The sequence below is a fragment of the Eucyclogobius newberryi genome, unplaced genomic scaffold, assembly GCF_026437365.1.
Source record: "Eucyclogobius newberryi isolate DKJ021-1_F unplaced genomic scaffold, fEucNew1.0.hap1 SCAF_6, whole genome shotgun sequence".
In the NCBI taxonomy this organism is placed as follows: domain Eukaryota; kingdom Metazoa; phylum Chordata; class Actinopteri; order Gobiiformes; family Gobiidae; genus Eucyclogobius; species Eucyclogobius newberryi.
The window spans coordinates 38,187,735-38,205,607 of NW_027316278.1; the positions used below are offsets into that span (position 1 = coordinate 38,187,735).

The 17,873-nt window shown below is 43.3% G+C and overlaps 10 non-coding genes across 10 annotated transcripts; all 10 read left to right on the forward strand.

The window, feature by feature from the left end:
- Positions 1 to 1,285: 1,285 nt before the first annotated feature.
- Positions 1,286 to 1,357, forward strand: trnac-gca (transfer RNA cysteine (anticodon GCA)). Its single transcript has one exon. It is a non-coding gene; the product is annotated as a tRNA-Cys (tRNA).
- A 1,546-nt stretch (positions 1,358 to 2,903) lies between these two features.
- On the forward strand, positions 2,904 to 2,975 carry trnac-gca (transfer RNA cysteine (anticodon GCA)). Its single transcript has one exon. It is a non-coding gene; the product is annotated as a tRNA-Cys (tRNA).
- Positions 2,976 to 4,525: 1,550 nt separating this feature from the next.
- On the forward strand, positions 4,526 to 4,597 carry trnac-gca (transfer RNA cysteine (anticodon GCA)). The gene has a single exon. It is a non-coding gene; the product is annotated as a tRNA-Cys (tRNA).
- A 1,552-nt stretch (positions 4,598 to 6,149) lies between these two features.
- Positions 6,150 to 6,221, forward strand: trnac-gca (transfer RNA cysteine (anticodon GCA)). The gene has a single exon. It is a non-coding gene; the product is annotated as a tRNA-Cys (tRNA).
- A 3,162-nt stretch (positions 6,222 to 9,383) lies between these two features.
- On the forward strand, positions 9,384 to 9,455 carry trnac-gca (transfer RNA cysteine (anticodon GCA)). Its single transcript has one exon. It is a non-coding gene; the product is annotated as a tRNA-Cys (tRNA).
- A 1,558-nt stretch (positions 9,456 to 11,013) lies between these two features.
- Positions 11,014 to 11,085, forward strand: trnac-gca (transfer RNA cysteine (anticodon GCA)). The gene has a single exon. It is a non-coding gene; the product is annotated as a tRNA-Cys (tRNA).
- Positions 11,086 to 12,637: 1,552 nt separating this feature from the next.
- trnac-gca (transfer RNA cysteine (anticodon GCA)) lies at positions 12,638 to 12,709 on the forward strand. The gene has a single exon. It is a non-coding gene; the product is annotated as a tRNA-Cys (tRNA).
- A 1,542-nt stretch (positions 12,710 to 14,251) lies between these two features.
- On the forward strand, positions 14,252 to 14,323 carry trnac-gca (transfer RNA cysteine (anticodon GCA)). Its single transcript has one exon. It is a non-coding gene; the product is annotated as a tRNA-Cys (tRNA).
- A 1,558-nt stretch (positions 14,324 to 15,881) lies between these two features.
- Positions 15,882 to 15,953, forward strand: trnac-gca (transfer RNA cysteine (anticodon GCA)). Its single transcript has one exon. It is a non-coding gene; the product is annotated as a tRNA-Cys (tRNA).
- Positions 15,954 to 17,498: 1,545 nt separating this feature from the next.
- Positions 17,499 to 17,570, forward strand: trnac-gca (transfer RNA cysteine (anticodon GCA)). Its single transcript has one exon. It is a non-coding gene; the product is annotated as a tRNA-Cys (tRNA).
- Positions 17,571 to 17,873: the final 303 nt, after the last annotated feature.

Genomic DNA, 17,873 nt, shown 5'->3' on the forward strand with positions numbered 1-17,873 from the left:
ATCAGGCGCTCGCCTTCGAGCCTAATGCATGAGGTCAAATCTTATCCTTGCCTTGAGAAGTATTTAAAACAAATAGATAGCTGTGCAGCGACACAGCATATAAAGTATGATGTAACAGTTCTGTTGAGCCAATGCATGTGCTCCACCAAATATTTCAGAATATACACAAGTGAGGTGGCTACAGGTACATCTTGTATATTTTGAACAAAAGGACAGTTGAAGAGTTCCTGATTACGTTTGCTTTTCACATAATAGTCAATCTACAGCAATTTACACGTCCTCATTCAGCGTTGTCGCTAAGCATCCAAAAGATATGCCTATGCCCATCCATCATCAATGAGAAGGAGCGGAAAAACGGGGCACAGAAAGTACAACACACAATGAAGTCCCCTGAAGGTTTCCATGCCCACATTCTCTCAACTCCGCAGCAGCATGTGCTGTGTGATTTGAAAAGACCTCAAAGGCTTGCCTCACACCACATGGAAACCTTGATGAGCCTGTAAGGTCTATCGCACAGACACAAGATAAGTCAAAAACTACTGACAAATCTGACAAGTCTGACAAATCTGACAAATCCTTTTTCTTTAGGAGAATACCCAGTAAACGCCCAACCTATAGCATTTGTATGATGCTAAACCTATTTATAAGCATTACTAGTGCCCCTTTTCCATTAGCACCTACTTTGCTCAACTCTATTCAGCCCTGCTTTAGCACATTTCCATTTGGTGCTACCGCCTCAGACCAGGTACACTTTTAGTACCCTCTTCTCCCTTGGGCCAAGTCGAGCAAAGCAGGGACTAAACGTGACGTCCACAGACTATCAGATGTTGATTGGGTAAAAGTGTAACGTTTCTGCAGCAGCAGAAGTTGTCGGAACACTGTTGTGGCATCTGTAAACAAGCTGCGCCTTACACAAGTTTCGTGGCTGAAGGATAATAAACAACTGTTGTGCAAAAGCTAGCGCAGCTGGCATCGGCTGTTTCCTCCGGTCCAGAATAAAGCCACTCATGTCAAGACGACAAATAAAACAAGCGGAACCGTTCTACTTTAGATGCGCGTTCAAACTGTGTATTTAGCCTTTTTTGAATGGGTTGCAATAGGGCAGATAAAAGTTTGGAATGCACAGAAAAACGGCATGAGGTCAAACTCAGTCAATACCAGAGGAGGGTAAACTACAATCAACCCTTAATGAAAAGGTAGATAAGTGTGCAAGCTTCAAAGCTCAGCTAACACTGTGTGATTGTGTCAATGTGTCTTTGCCACCCTCATATTTGGAGACAGATAGGGGAGTATAGCTCAGTGGTAGAGCATTTTACTGCAGATCAAGAGGTCCCCGGTTCAAATCCGGATGCTCCCTTTACTTAAATATAATTTGTATTTGTTAAAAGACCAACTGCAATGTTGGCATTCCGCAGACTGCCCTTTCAACTTCATACCAATGTCTCAAGAGGGTGTAAGATGGCATTTAAGATACAGTTCCGCCCCTTTCCTTGAGTTGATTTTAGCTACAGCTTTTTTGCACTTGGTAACACTCTGTCATCGTCGTAGTGAGCGTGGTTAAGACATCAAGACAACATCCTCTGCAAACAACAGTGGCGCAAAGGCCTGACCATCAGGCGCTCGCCTTCGAGCCTAATGCATGAGGTCAAATCTTATCCTTGCCTTGAGAAGTATTTAAAACAAATAGATAGCTGTGCAGCGACACAGCATATAAAGTATGATGTAACAGTTCTGTTGAGCCAATGCATGTGCTCCACCAAATATTTCAGAATATACACAAGTGAGGTGGCTACAGGTACATCTTGTATATTTTGAACAAAAGGACAGTTGAAGAGTTCCTGATTACGTTTGCTTTTCACATAATAGTCAATCTACAGCAATTTACACGTCCTCATTCAGCGTTGTCGCTAAGCATCCAAAAGATATGCCTATGCCCATCCATCATCAATGAGAAGGAGCGGAACAACGGGGCACAGAAAGGACAACACACAATGAAGTCCCCTGAAGGTTTCCATGCCCACATTCTCTCAACTCCGCAGCAGCATGTGCTGTGTGATCTGAAAAGACCTCAAAGGCTTGCCTCACACCACATGGAAACCTTGATGAGCCTGTAAGGTCTATCGCACAGACACAAGATAAGTCAAAAACTACTGACAAATCTGACAAGTCTGACAAATCTGACAAATCTGACAAATCCTTTTTCTTTAGGAGAATACCCAGTAAACGCCCAACCTATAGCATTTGTATGATGCTAAACCTATTTATAAGCATTACTAGTGCCCCTTTTCCATTAGCACCTACTTTGCTCAACTCTATTCAGCCCTGCTTTAGCACATTTCCATTTGGTGCTACCGCCTCAGACCAGGTACACTTTTAGTACCCTCTTCTCCCTTGGGCCAAGTCGAGCAAAGCAGGGACTAAACGTGACGTCCACAGACTATCAGATGTTGATTGGGTAAAAGTGTAACGTTTCTGCAGCAGCAGAAGTTGTCGGAACACTGTTGTGGCATCTGTAAACAAGCTGCGCCTTACACAAGTTTCGTGGCTGAAGGATAATAAACAACTGTTGTGCAAAAGCTAGCGCAGCTGGCATCGGCTGTTTCCTCCGGTCTAGAATAAAGCCACTCATGTCAAGACGACAAATAAAACAAGCGGAACCGTTCTACTTTAGATGCGCGTTCAAACTGTGTATTTAGCCTTTTTTGAATGGGTTGCAATGGGGCAGATACAAGTTTGGAATGCACAGAAAAACGGCATGAGGTCAAACTCAGTCAATACCATAGGAGGGTAAACTACAATCAACCCTTGATAAAAAGGTAGATAAGTGTGCAAGCTTAAAGCTCAGCTAACACTGTGTGATTGTGTCATTGTGTCTTTGCCCCCCTCATATTTGCAGACAGGTAGGGGGTATATCTCAGTGGTAGAGCATTTGACTGCAGATCAAGAGGTCCCCGGTTCAAATCCGGATGCTCCCTTTACTTAAATAGAATTTGTATTTGTTAAAAGACCAACTGCAATGTTGGCATTCCGCAGACTGCCCTTTCAACTTCATACCAATGTCTCAAGAGGGTGTAAGATGGCATTTAAGATACAGTTCCGCCCCTTTCCTTGAGTTGATTTTAGCTACAGCTTTTTTGCACTTGGTAACACTCTGTCATCGTCGTAGTGAGCGTGGTTGATTAAGACATCAAGACAATATCCTCTGCAAACAACAGTGGCGCAAAGGCCTGACCATCAGGCGCTCGCCTTCGAGCCTAATGCATGAGGTCAAATCTTATCCTTGCCTTGAGAAGTATTTAAAACAAATAGATAGCTGTGCAGCGACACAGCATATAAAGTATGATGTAACAGTTCTGTTGAGCCAATGCATGTGCTCCACCAAATATTTCAGAATATACACAAGTGAGGTGGCTACAGGTACATCTTGTATATTTTGAACAAAAGGACAGTTGAAGAGTTCCTGATTACGTTTGCTTTTCACATAATAGTCAATCTACAGCAATTTACACGTCCTCATTCAGCGTTGTCGCTAAGCATCCAAAAGATATGCCTATGCCCATCCATCATCAATGAGAAGGAGCGGAACAACGGGGCACAGAAAGGACAACACACAATGAAGTCCCCTGAAGGTTTCCATGCCCACATTCTCTCAACTCCGCAGCAGCATGTGCTGTGTGATCTGAAAAGACCTCAAAGGCTTGCCTCACACCACATGGAAACCTTGATGAGCCTGTAAGGTCTATCGCACAGACACAAGATAAGTCAAAAACTACTGACAAATCTGACAAGTCTGACAAATCTGACAAATCTGACAAATCCTTTTTCTTTAGGAGAATACCCAGTAAACGCCCAACCTATAGCATTTGTATGATGCTAAACCTATTTATAAGCATTACTAGTGCCCCTTTTCCATTAGCACCTACTTTGCTCAACTCTATTCAGCCCTGCTTTAGCACATTTCCATTTGGTGCTACCGCCTCAGACCAGGTACACTTTTAGTACCCTCTTCTCCCTTGGGCCAAGTCGAGCAAAGCAGGGACTAAACGTGACGTCCACAGACTATCAGATGTTGATTGGGTAAAAGTGTAACGTTTCTGCAGCAGCAGAAGTTGTCGGAACACTGTTGTGGCATCTGTAAACAAGCTGCGCCTTACACAAGTTTCGTGGCTGAAGGATAATAAACAACTGTTGTGCAAAAGCTAGCGCAGCTGGCATCGGCTGTTTCCTCCGGTCTAGAATAAAGCCACTCATGTCAAGACGACAAATAAAACAAGCGGAACCGTTCTACTTTAGATGCGCGTTCAAACTGTGTATTTAGCCTTTTTTGAATGGGTTGCAATGGGGCAGATACAAGTTTGGAATGCACAGAAAAACGGCATGAGGTCAAACTCAGTCAATACCATAGGAGGGTAAACTACAATCAACCCTTGATAAAAAGGTAGATAAGTGTGCAAGCTTAAAGCTCAGCTAACACTGTGTGATTGTGTCATTGTGTCTTTGCCCCCCTCATATTTGCAGACAGGTAGGGGGTATATCTCAGTGGTAGAGCATTTGACTGCAGATCAAGAGGTCCCCGGTTCAAATCCGGATGCTCCCTTTACTTAAATAGAATTTGTATTTGTTAAAAGACCAACTGCAATGTTGGCATTCCGCAGACTGCCCTTTCAACTTCATACCAATGTCTCAAGAGGGTGTAAGATGGCATTTAAGATACAGTTCCGCCCCTTTCCTTGAGTTGATCTTAGCTACAGCTTTTTTGCACTTGGTAACACTCTGTCATCGTCGTAGTGAGCGTGGTTGATTAAGACATCAAGACAATATCCTCTGCAAACAACAGTGGCGCAAAGGCCTGACCATCAGGCGCTCGCCTTCGAGCCTAATGCATGAGGTCAAATCTTATCCTTGCCTTGAGAAGTATTTAAAACAAATAGATAGCTGTGCAGCGACACAGCATATAAAGTATGATGTAACAGTTCTGTTGAGCCAATGCATGTGCTCCACCAAATATTTCAGAATATACACAAGTGAGGTGGCTACAGGTACATCTTGTATATTTTGAACAAAAGGACAGTTGAAGAGTTCCTGATTACGTTTGCTTTTCACATAATAGTCAATCTACAGCAATTTACACGTCCTCATTCAGCGTTGTCGCTAAGCATCCAAAAGATATGCCTATGCCCATCCATCATCAATGAGAAGGAGCGGAAAAACGGGGCACAGAAAGTACAACACACAATGAAGTCCCCTGAAGGTTTCCATGCCCACATTCTCTCAACTCCGCAGCAGCATGTGCTGTGTGATCTGAAAAGACCTCAAAGGCTTGCCTCACACCACATGGAAACCTTGATGAGCCTGTAAGGTCTATCGCACAGACACAAGATAAGTCAAAAACTACTGACAAATCTGACAAGTCTGACAAATCTGACAAATCTGACAAATCCTTTTTCTTTAGGAGAATACCCAGTAAACGCCCAAGCTATAGCATTTGTATGATGCTAAACCTATTTATAAGCATTACTAGTGCCCCTTTTCCATTAGCACCTACTTTTCTCAACTCTATTCAGCCCTGCTTTAGCACATTTCCATTTGGTGCTACCGCCTCAGACCAGGTACACTTTTAGTACCCTCTTCTCCCTTGGGCCAAGTCGAGCAAAGCAGGGACTAAACGTGACGTCCACAGACTATCAGATGTTGATTGGGTAAAAGTGTAACGTTTCTGCAGCAGCAGAAGTTGTCGGAACACTGTTGTGGCATCTGTAAACAAGCTGTGCCTTACACAAGTTTCGTGGCTGAAGGATAATAAACAACTGTTGTGCAAAAGCTAGCGCAGCTGGCATCGGCTGTTTCCTCCGGTCCAGAATAAAGCCACTCATGTCAAGACGACAAATAAAACAAGCGGAACCGTTCTACTTTAGATGCGCGTTCAAACTGTGTATTTAGCCTTTTTTGAATGGGTTGCAATAGGGCAGATAAAAGTTTGGAATGCACAGAAAAACGGCATGAGGTCAAACTCAGTCAATACCAGAGGAGGGTAAACTACAATCAACCCTTAATGAAAAGGTAGATAAGTGTGCAAGCTTCAAAGCTCAGCTAACACTGTGTGATTGTGTCAATGTGTCTTTGCCACCCTCATATTTGGAGACAGATAGGGGAGTATAGCTCAGTGGTAGAGCATTTTACTGCAGATCAAGAGGTCCCCGGTTCAAATCCGGATGCTCCCTTTACTTAAATATAATTTGTATTTGTTAAAAGACCAACTGCAATGTTGGCATTCCGCAGACTGCCCTTTCAACTTCATACCAATGTCTCAAGAGGGTGTAAGATGGCATTTAAGATACAGTTCCGCCCCTTTCCTTGAGTTGATTTTAGCTATAGCTTTTTTGCACTTGGTAACACTCTGTCATCGTCGTAGTGAGCGTGGTTGATTAAGACATCAAGACAACATCCTCTGCAAACAACAGTGGCGCAAAGGCCTGACCATCAGGCGCTCGCCTTCGAGCCTAATGCATGAGGTCAAATCTTATCCTTGCCTTGAGAAGTATTTAAAACAAATAGATAGCTGTGCAGCGACACAGCATATAAAGTATGATGTAACAGTTCTGTTGAGCCAATGCATGTGCTCCACCAAATATTTCAGAATATACACAAGTGAGGTGGCTACAGGTACATCTTGTATATTTTGAACAAAAGGACAGTTGAAGAGTTCCTGATTACGTTTGCTTTTCACATAATAGTCAATCTACAGCAATTTACACGTCCTCATTCAGCGTTGTCGCTAAGCATCCAAAAGATATGCCTATGCCCATCCATCATCAATGAGAAGGAGCGGAAAAACGGGGCACAGAAAGTACAACACACAATGAAGTCCCCTGAAGGTTTCCATGCCCACATTCTCTCAACTCCGCAGCAGCATGTGCTGTGTGATTTGAAAAGACCTCAAAGGCTTGCCTCACACCACATGGAAACCTTGATGAGCCTGTAAGGTCTATCGCACAGACACAAGATAAGTCAAAAACTACTGACAAATCTGACAAGTCTGACAAATCTGACAAATCCTTTTTCTTTAGGAGAATACCCAGTAAACGCCCAACCTATAGCATTTGTATGATGCTAAACCTATTTATAAGCATTACTAGTGCCCCTTTTCCATTAGCACCTACTTTGCTCAACTCTATTCAGCCCTGCTTTAGCACATTTCCATTTGGTGCTACCGCCTCAGACCAGGTACACTTTTAGTACCCTCTTCTCCCTTGGGCCAAGTCGAGCAAAGCAGGGACTAAACGTGACGTCCACAGACTATCAGATGTTGATTGGGTAAAAGTGTAACGTTTCTGCAGCAGCAGAAGTTGTCGGAACACTGTTGTGGCATCTGTAAACAAGCTGCGCCTTACACAAGTTTCGTGGCTGAAGGATAATAAACAACTGTTGTGCAAAAGCTAGCGCAGCTGGCATCGGCTGTTTCCTCCGGTCCAGAATAAAGCCACTCATGTCAAGACGACAAATAAAACAAGCGGAACCGTTCTACTTTAGATGCGCGTTCAAACTGTGTATTTAGCCTTTTTTGAATGGGTTGCAATAGGGCAGATAAAAGTTTGGAATGCACAGAAAAACGGCATGAGGTCAAACTCAGTCAATACCAGAGGAGGGTAAACTACAATCAACCCTTAATAAAAAGGTAGATAAGTGTGCAAGCTTCAAAGCTCAGCTAACACTGTGTGATTGTGTCATTGTGTCTTTGCCACCCCCATATTTGCAGACAGATAGGGGAGTATAGCTCAGTGGTAGAGCATTTGACTGCAGATCAAGAGGTCATCTGCTCCCTTTACTTAAATAGAATTTGTATTTGTTAAAAGACCAACTGCAATGTTGGCATTCCGCAGACTGCCCTTTCAACTTCATACCAATTTCTCAAGAGGGTGTAAGATGGCATTTAAGATACAGTTCCGCCCCTTTCCTTGAGTTGCTTTTAGCTATAGCTTTTTTGCACTTGGTAACACTCTGTCATCGTCGTAGTGAGCGTGGTTGATTAAGACATCAAGACAACATCCTCTGCAAACAACAGTGGCGCAAAGGCCTGACCATCAGGCGCTCGCCTTCGAGCCTAATGCATGAGGTCAAATCTAATCCTTGCCTTGAGAAGTATTTAAAACAAATAGATAGGTGTGCAGAGACACAGCATATAAAGTCTGATGTAACAGTTCTGTTGAGCCAATGTATGTGCTCCACCAAATATTTCAGAATATACACAAGGGCAGAGGTGAGGTGGCTACAGGTACATCTTGTATATTTTGAACAAAAGGACAGTTGAAGAGTTCCTGATTACGTTTGCTTTTTCACATAATAGTCAATCTACAGCAATTTACACGTCCTCATTCAGCGTTGTCGCTAAGCATCCAAAAGATATGCCTATGCCCATCCATCATCAATGAGAAGGAGCGGAAAAACGGGGCACAGAAAGTACAACACACAATGAAGTCCCCTGAAGGTTTCCATGCCCACATTCTCTCAACTCCGCAGCAGCATGTGCTGTGTGATTTGAAAAGACCTCAAAGGCTTGCCTCACACCACATGGAAACCTTGATGAGCCTGTAAGGTCTATCGCACAGACACAAGATAAGTCAAAAACTACTGACAAATCTGACAAGTCTGACAAATCTGACAAATCTGACAAATCCTTTTTCTTTAGGAGAATACCCAGTAAACGCCCAACCTATAGCATTTGTATGATGCTAAACCTATTTATAAGCATTACTAGTGCCCCTTTTCCATTAGCACCTACTTTGCTCAACTCTATTCAGCCCTGCTTTAGCACATTTCCATTTGGTGCTACCGCCTCAGACCAGGTACACTTTTAGTACCCTCTTCTCCCTTGGGCCAAGTCGAGCAAAGCAGGGACTAAACGTGACGTCCACAGACTATCAGATGTTGATTGGGTAAAAGTGTAACGTTTCTGCAGCAGCAGAAGTTGTCGGAACACTGTTGTGGCATCTGTAAACAAGCTGCGCCTTACACAAGTTTCGTGGCTGAAGGATAATAAACAACTGTTGTGCAAAAGCTAGCGCAGCTGGCATCGGCTGTTTCCTCCGGTCCAGAATAAAGCCACTCATGTCAAGACGACAAATAAAACAAGCGGAACCGTTCTACTTTAGATGCGCGTTCAAACTGTGTATTTAGCCTTTTTTGAATGGGTTGCAATAGGGCAGATAAAAGTTTGGAATGCACAGAAAAACGGCATGAGGTCAAACTCAGTCAATACCAGAGGAGGGTAAACTACAATCAACCCTTAATAAAAAGGTAGATAAGTGTGCAAGCTTCAAAGCTCAGCTAACACTGTGTGATTGTGTCAATGTGTCCTTCCCACCCTCAGATTTGGTGACAAATAGGGGAGTATAGCTCAGTGGTAGAGCATTTGACTGCAGATCAAGAGGTCCCCGGTTCAAATCCGGATGCTCCCTTTACTTAAATAGAATTTGTATTTGTTAAAAGACCAACTGCAATGTTGGCATTCCGCAGACTGCCCTTTCAACTTCATACCAATGTCTCAAGAGGGTGTAAGATGGCATTTAAGATACAGTTCCGCCCCTTTCCTTGAGTTGCTTTTAGCTATAGCTTTTTTGCACTTGGTAACACTCTGTCATCGTCGTAGTGAGGGTGGTTGATTAAGACATCAAGACAACATCCTCTGCAAACAACAGTGGCGCAAAGGCCTGACCATCAGGCGCTCCTCTTCGAGCCTAATGCATGAGGTCAAATCTTATCCTTGCCTTGAGAAGTATTTAAAACAAATAGATAGCTGTGCAGCGACACAGCATATAAAGTATGATGTAACAGTTCTGTTGAGCCAATGTATGTGCTCCACCAAATATTTCAGAATATACACAAGGGCAGAGGTGAGGTGGCTACAGGTACATCTTGTATATTTTGAACAAAAGGACAGTTGAAGAGTTCCTGATTACGTTTGCTTTTCACATAATAGTCAATCTACAGCAATTTACACGTCCTCATTCAGCGTTGTCGCTAAGCATCCAAAAGATATGCCTATGCCCATCCATCATCAATGAGAAGGAGCGGAAAAACGGGGCACAGAAAGTACAACACACAATGAAGTCCCCTGAAGGTTTCCATGCCCACATTCTCTCAACTCCGCAGCAGCATGTGCTGTGTGATTTGAAAAGACCTCAAAGGCTTGCCTCACACCACATGGAAACCTTGATGAGCCTGTAAGGTCTATCGCACAGACACAAGATAAGTCAAAAACTACTGACAAATCTGACAAGTCTGACAAATCTGACAAATCTGACAAATCCTTTTTCTTTAGGAGAATACCCAGTAAACGCCCAACCTATAGCATTTGTATGATGCTAAACCTATTTATAAGCATTACTAGTGCCCCTTTTCCATTAGCACCTACTTTGCTCAACTCTATTCAGCCCTGCTTTAGCACATTTCCATTTGGTGCTACCGCCTCAGACCAGGTACACTTTTAGTACCCTCTTCTCCCTTGGGCCAAGTCGAGCAAAGCAGGGACTAAACGTGACGTCCACAGACTATCAGATGTTGATTGGGTAAAAGTGTAACGTTTCTGCAGCAGCAGAAGTTGTCGGAACACTGTTGTGGCAACTGTAAACAAGCTGCGCCTTACACAAGTTTTGTGGCTGAAGGATAATAAACAACTGTTGTGCAAAAGCTAGCGCAGCTGGCATCGGCTGTTTCCTCCGGTCCAGAATAAAGCCACTCATGTCAAGACGACAAATAAAACAAGCGGAACCGTTCTACTTTAGATGCGCGTTCAAACTGTGTATTTAGCCTTTTTTGAATGGGTTGCAATAGGGCAGATAAAAGTTTGGAATGCACAGAAAAACGGCATGAGGTCAAACTCAGTCAATACCAGAGGAGGGTAAACTACAATCAACCCTTAATAAAAAGGTAGATAAGTGTGCAAGCTTAAAGCTCAGCTAACACTGTGTGATTGTGTCATTGTGTCTTTGCCACCCCCATATTTGCAGACAGGTAGGGGGTATAGCTCAGTGGTAGAGCATTTGACTGCAGATCAAGAGGTCCCCGGTTCAAATCCGGATGCTCCCTTTACTTAAATAGAATTTGTATTTGTTAAAAGACCAACTGCAATGTTGGTATTCCGCAGACTGCCCTTTCAACTTCATACCAATGTCTCAAGAGGGTGTAAGATGGCATTTAAGATACAGTTCCGCCCCTTTCCTTGACTTGATTTTAGCTATAGCTTTTTTGCACTTGGTAACACTCTGTCATCGTCGTAGTGAGCGTGGTTGATTAAGACATCAAGACAACATCCTCTGCAAACAACAGTGGCGCAAAGGCCTGACCATCAGGCGCTCGCCTTCGAGCCTAATGCATGAGGTCAAATCTTATCCTTGCCTTGAGAAGTATTTAAAACAAATAGATAGGTGTGCAGAGACACAGCATAAAAAGTATGATGTAACAGTTCTGTTGAGCCAATGCATGTGCTCCACCAAATATTTCAGAATATACACAAGTGAGGTGGCTACAGGTACATCTTGTATATTTTGAACAAAAGGACAGTTGAAGAGTTCCTGATTACGTTTGCTTTTCACATAATAGTCAATCTACAGCAATTTACACGTCCTCATTCAGCGTTGTCGCTAAGCATCCAAAAGATATGCCTATGCCCATCCATCATCAATGAGAAGGAGCGGAAAAACGGGGCACAGAAAGAACAACACACAATGAAGTCCCCTGAAGGTTTCCATGCCCACATTCTCTCAACTCCGCAGCAGCATGTGCTGTGTGATTTGAAAAGACCTCAAAGGCTTGCCTCACACCACATGGAAACCTTGATGAGCCTGTAAGGTCTATCGCACAGACACAAGATAAGTCAAAAACTACTGACAAATCTGACAAGTCTGACAAATCTGACAAATCTGACAAATCCTTTTTCTTTAGGAGAATACCCAGTAAACGCCCAACCTATAGCATTTGTATGATGCTAAACCTATTTATAAGCATTACTAGTGCCCCTTTTCCATTAGCACCTACTTTGCTCAACTCTATTCAGCCCTGCTTTAGCACATTTCCATTTGGTGCTACCGCCTCAGACCAGGTACACTTTTAGTACCCTCTTCTCCCTTGGGCCAAGTCGAGCAAAGCAGGGACTAAACGTGACGTCCACAGACTATCAGATGTTGATTGGGTAAAAGTGTAACGTTTCTGCAGCAGCAGAAGTTGTCGGAACACTGTTGTGGCATCTGTAAACAAGCTGCGCCTTACACAAGTTTCGTGGCTGAAGGATAATAAACAACTGTTGTGCAAAAGCTAGCGCAGCTGGCATCGGCTGTTTCCTCCGGTCCAGAATAAAGCCACTCATGTCAAGACGACAAATAAAACAAGCGGAACCGTTCTACTTTAGATGCGCGTTCAAACTGTGTATTTAGCCTTTTTTGAATGGGTTGCAATAGGGCAGATAAAAGTTTGGAATGCACAGAAAAACGGCATGAGGTCAAACTCAGTCAATACCAGAGGAGGGTAAACTACAATCAACCCTTAATGAAAAGGTAGATAAGTGTGCAAGCTTCAAAGCTCAGCTAACACTGTGTGATTGTGTCAATGTGTCTTTGCCACCCTCATATTTGGAGACAGATAGGGGAGTATAGCTCAGTGGTAGAGCATTTTACTGCAGATCAAGAGGTCCCCGGTTCAAATCCGGATGTTCCCTTTACTTAAATATAATTTGTATTTGTTAAAAGACCAACTGCAATGTTGGTATTCCGCAGACTGCCCTTTCAACTTCATACCAATGTCTCAAGAGGGTGTAAGATGGCATTTAAGATACAGTTCCGCCCCTTTCCTTGACTTGATTTTAGCTATAGCTTTTTTGCACTTGGTAACACTCTGTCATCGTCGTAGTGAGCGTGGTTGATTAAGACATCAAGACAACATCCTCTGCAAACAACAGTGGCGCAAAGGCCTGACCATCAGGCGCTCCTCTTCGAGCCTAATGCATGAGGTCAAATCTTATCCTTGCCTTGAGAAGTATTTAAAACAAATAGATAGCTGTGCAGCGACACAGCATATAAAGTATGATGTAACAGTTCTGTTGAGCCAATGCATGTGCTCCACCAAATATTTCAGAATATACACAAGTGAGGTGGCTACAGGTACATCTTGTATATTTTGAACAAAAGGACAGTTGAAGAGTTTCTGATTACGTTTGCTTTTCACATCTACAGCAATTTACACGTCCTCATTCAGCGTTGTCGCTAAGCATCCAAAAGATATGCCTATGCCCATCCATCATCAATGAGAAGGAGCGGAACAACGGGGCACAGAAAGGACAACACACAATGAAGTCCCCTGAAGGTTTCCATGCCCACATTCTCTCAACTCCGCAGCAGCATGTGCTGTGTGATTTGAAAAGACCTCAAAGGCTTGCCTCACACCACATGGAAACCTTGATGAGCCTGTAAGGTCTATCGCACAGACACAAGATAAGTCAAAAACTACTGACAAATCTGACAAGTCTGACAAATCTGACAAATCTGACAAATCCTTTTTCTTTAGGAGAATACCCAGTAAACGCCCAACCTATAGCATTTGTATGATGCTAAACCTATTTATAAGCATTACTAGTGCCCCTTTTCCATTAGCACCTACTTTGCTCAACTCTATTCAGCCCTGCTTTAGCACATTTCCATTTGGTGCTACCGCCTCAGACCAGGTACACTTTTAGTACCCTCTTCTCCCTTGGGCCAAGTCGAGCAAAGCAGGGACTAAACGTGACGTCCACAGACTATCAGATGTTGATTGGGTAAAAGTGTAACGTTTCTGCAGCAGCAGAAGTTGTCGGAACACTGTTGTGGCATCTGTAAACAAGCTGCGCCTTACACAAGTTTCGTGGCTGAAGGATAATAAACAACTGTTGTGCAAAAGCTAGCGCAGCTGGCATCGGCTGTTTCCTCCGGTCCAGAATAAAGCCACTCATGTCAAGACGACAAATAAAACAAGCGGAACCGTTCTACTTTAGATGCGCGTTCAAACTGTGTATTTAGCCTTTTTTGAATGGGTTGCAATAGGGCAGATAAAAGTTTGGAATGCACAGAAAAACGGCATGAGGTCAAACTCAGTCAATACCAGAGGAGGGTAAACTACAATCAACCCTTAATAAAAAGGTAGATAAGTGTGCAAGCTTCAAAGCTCAGCTAACACTGTGTGATTGTGTCAATGTGTCCTTCCCACCCTCAGATTTGGAGACAAATAGGGGAGTATAGCTCAGTGGTAGAGCATTTGACTGCAGATCAAGAGGTCCCCGGTTCAAATCCGGATGCTCCCTTTACTTAAATAGAATTTGTATTTGTTAAAAGACCAACTGCAATGTTGGCATTCCGCAGACTGCCCTTTCAACTTCATACCAATGTCTCAAGAGGGTGTAAGATGGCATTTAAGATACAGTTCCGCCCCTTTCCTTGAGTTGCTTTTAGCTATAGCTTTTTTGCACTTGGTAACACTCTGTCATCGTCGTAGTGAGGGTGGTTGATTAAGACATCAAGACAACATCCTCTGCAAACAACAGTGGCGCAAAGGCCTGACCATCAGGCGCTCCTCTTCGAGCCTAATGCATGAGGTCAAATCTTATCCTTGCCTTGAGAAGTATTTAAAACAAATAGATAGCTGTGCAGCGACACAGCATATAAAGTATGATGTAACAGTTCTGTTGAGCCAATGTATGTGCTCCACCAAATATTTCAGAATATACACAAGGGCAGAGGTGAGGTGGCTACAGGTACATCTTGTATATTTTGAACAAAAGGACAGTTGAAGAGTTCCTGATTACGTTTGCTTTTCACATAATAGTCAATCTACAGCAATTTACACGTCCTCATTCAGCGTTGTCGCTAAGCATCCAAAAGATATGCCTATGCCCATCCATCATCAATGAGAAGGAGCGGAAAAACGGGGCACAGAAAGTACAACACACAATGAAGTCCCCTGAAGGTTTCCATGCCCACATTCTCTCAACTCCGCAGCAGCATGTGCTGTGTGATTTGAAAAGACCTCAAAGGCTTGCCTCACACCACATGGAAACCTTGATGAGCCTGTAAGGTCTATCGCACAGACACAAGATAAGTCAAAAACTACTGACAAATCTGACAAGTCTGACAAATCTGACAAATCTGACAAATCCTTTTTCTTTAGGAGAATACCCAGTAAACGCCCAACCTATAGCATTTGTATGATGCTAAACCTATTTATAAGCATTACTAGTGCCCCTTTTCCATTAGCACCTACTTTGCTCAACTCTATTCAGCCCTGCTTTAGCACATTTCCATTTGGTGCTACCGCCTCAGACCAGGTACACTTTTAGTACCCTCTTCTCCCTTGGGCCAAGTCGAGCAAAGCAGGGACTAAACGTGACGTCCACAGACTATCAGATGTTGATTGGGTAAAAGTGTAACGTTTCTGCAGCAGCAGAAGTTGTCGGAACACTGTTGTGGCAACTGTAAACAAGCTGCGCCTTACACAAGTTTTGTGGCTGAAGGATAATAAACAACTGTTGTGCAAAAGCTAGCGCAGCTGGCATCGGCTGTTTCCTCCGGTCCAGAATAAAGCCACTCATGTCAAGACGACAAATAAAACAAGCGGAACCGTTCTACTTTAGATGCGCGTTCAAACTGTGTATTTAGCCTTTTTTGAATGGGTTGCAATAGGGCAGATAAAAGTTTGGAATGCACAGAAAAACGGCATGAGGTCAAACTCAGTCAATACCAGAGGAGGGTAAACTACAATCAACCCTTAATAAAAAGGTAGATAAGTGTGCAAGCTTAAAGCTCAGCTAACACTGTGTGATTGTGTCATTGTGTCTTTGCCACCCCCATATTTGCAGACAGGTAGGGGGTATAGCTCAGTGGTAGAGCATTTGACTGCAGATCAAGAGGTCCCCGGTTCAAATCCGGATTTACTTAAATAGAATTTGTATTTGTTAAAAGACCAACTGCAATGTTGGTATTCCGCAGACTGCCCTTTCAACTTCATACCAATGTCTCAAGAGGGTGTAAGATGGCATTTAAGATACAGTTCCGCCCCTTTCCTTGACTTGATTTTAGCTATAGCTTTTTTGCACTTGGTAACACTCTGTCATCGTCGTAGTGAGCGTGGTTGATTAAGACATCAAGACAACATCCTCTGCAAACAACAGTGGCGCAAAGGCCTGACCATCAGGCGCTCGCCTTCGAGCCTAATGCATGAGGTCAAATCTTATCCTTGCCTTGAGAAGTATTTAAAACAAATAGATAGGTGTGCAGAGACACAGCATAAAAAGTATGATGTAACAGTTCTGTTGAGCCAATGCATGTGCTCCACCAAATATTTCAGAATATACACAAGTGAGGTGGCTACAGGTACATCTTGTATATTTTGAACAAAAGGACAGTTGAAGAGTTCCTGATTACGTTTGCTTTTCACATAATAGTCAATCTACAGCAATTTACACGTCCTCATTCAGCGTTGTCGCTAAGCATCCAAAAGATATGCCTATGCCCATCCATCATCAATGAGAAGGAGCGGAAAAACGGGGCACAGAAAGAACAACACACAATGAAGTCCCCTGAAGGTTTCCATGCCCACATTCTCTCAACTCCGCAGCAGCATGTGCTGTGTGATTTGAAAAGACCTCAAAGGCTTGCCTCACACCACATGGAAACCTTGATGAGCCTGTAAGGTCTATCGCACAGACACAAGATAAGTCAAAAACTACTGACAAATCTGACAAGTCTGACAAATCTGACAAATCTGACAAATCCTTTTTCTTTAGGAGAATACCCAGTAAACGCCCAACCTATAGCATTTGTATGATGCTAAACCTATTTATAAGCATTACTAGTGCCCCTTTTCCATTAGCACCTACTTTGCTCAACTCTATTCAGCCCTGCTTTAGCACATTTCCATTTGGTGCTACCGCCTCAGACCAGGTACACTTTTAGTACCCTCTTCTCCCTTGGGCCAAGTCGAGCAAAGCAGGGACTAAACGTGACGTCCACAGACTATCAGATGTTTATTGGGTAAAAGTGTAACGTTTCTGCAGCAGCAGAAGTTGTCGGAACACTGTTGTGGCATCTGTAAACAAGCTGCGCCTTACACAAGTTTCGTGGCTGAAGGATAATAAACAACTGTTGTGCAAAAGCTAGCGCAGCTGGCATCGGCTGTTTCCTCCGGTCCAGAATAAAGCCACTCATGTCAAGACGACAAATAAAACAAGCGGAACCGTTCTACTTTAGATGCGCGTTCAAACTGTGTATTTAGCCTTTTTTGAATGGGTTGCAATAGGGCAGATAAAAGTTTGGAATGCACAGAAAAACGGCATGAGGTCAAACTCAGTCAATACCAGAGGAGGGTAAACTACAATCAACCCTTAATGAAAAGGTAGATAAGTGTGCAAGCTTCAAAGCTCAGCTAACACTGTGTGATTGTGTCAATGTGTCTTTGCCACCCTCATATTTGGAGACAGATAGGGGAGTATAGCTCAGTGGTAGAGCATTTTACTGCAGATCAAGAGGTCCCCGGTTCAAATCCGGATGTTCCCTTTACTTAAATATAATTTGTATTTGTTAAAAGACCAACTGCAATGTTGGTATTCCGCAGACTGCCCTTTCAACTTCATACCAATGTCTCAAGAGGGTGTAAGATGGCATTTAAGATACAGTTCCGCCCCTTTCCTTGACTTGATTTTAGCTATAGCTTTTTTGCACTTGGTAACACTCTGTCATCGTCGTAGTGAGCGTGGTTGATTAAGACATCAAGACAACATCCTCTGCAAACAACAGTGGCGCAAAGGCCTGACCATCAGGCGCTCCTCTTCGAGCCTAATGCATGAGGTCAAATCTTAT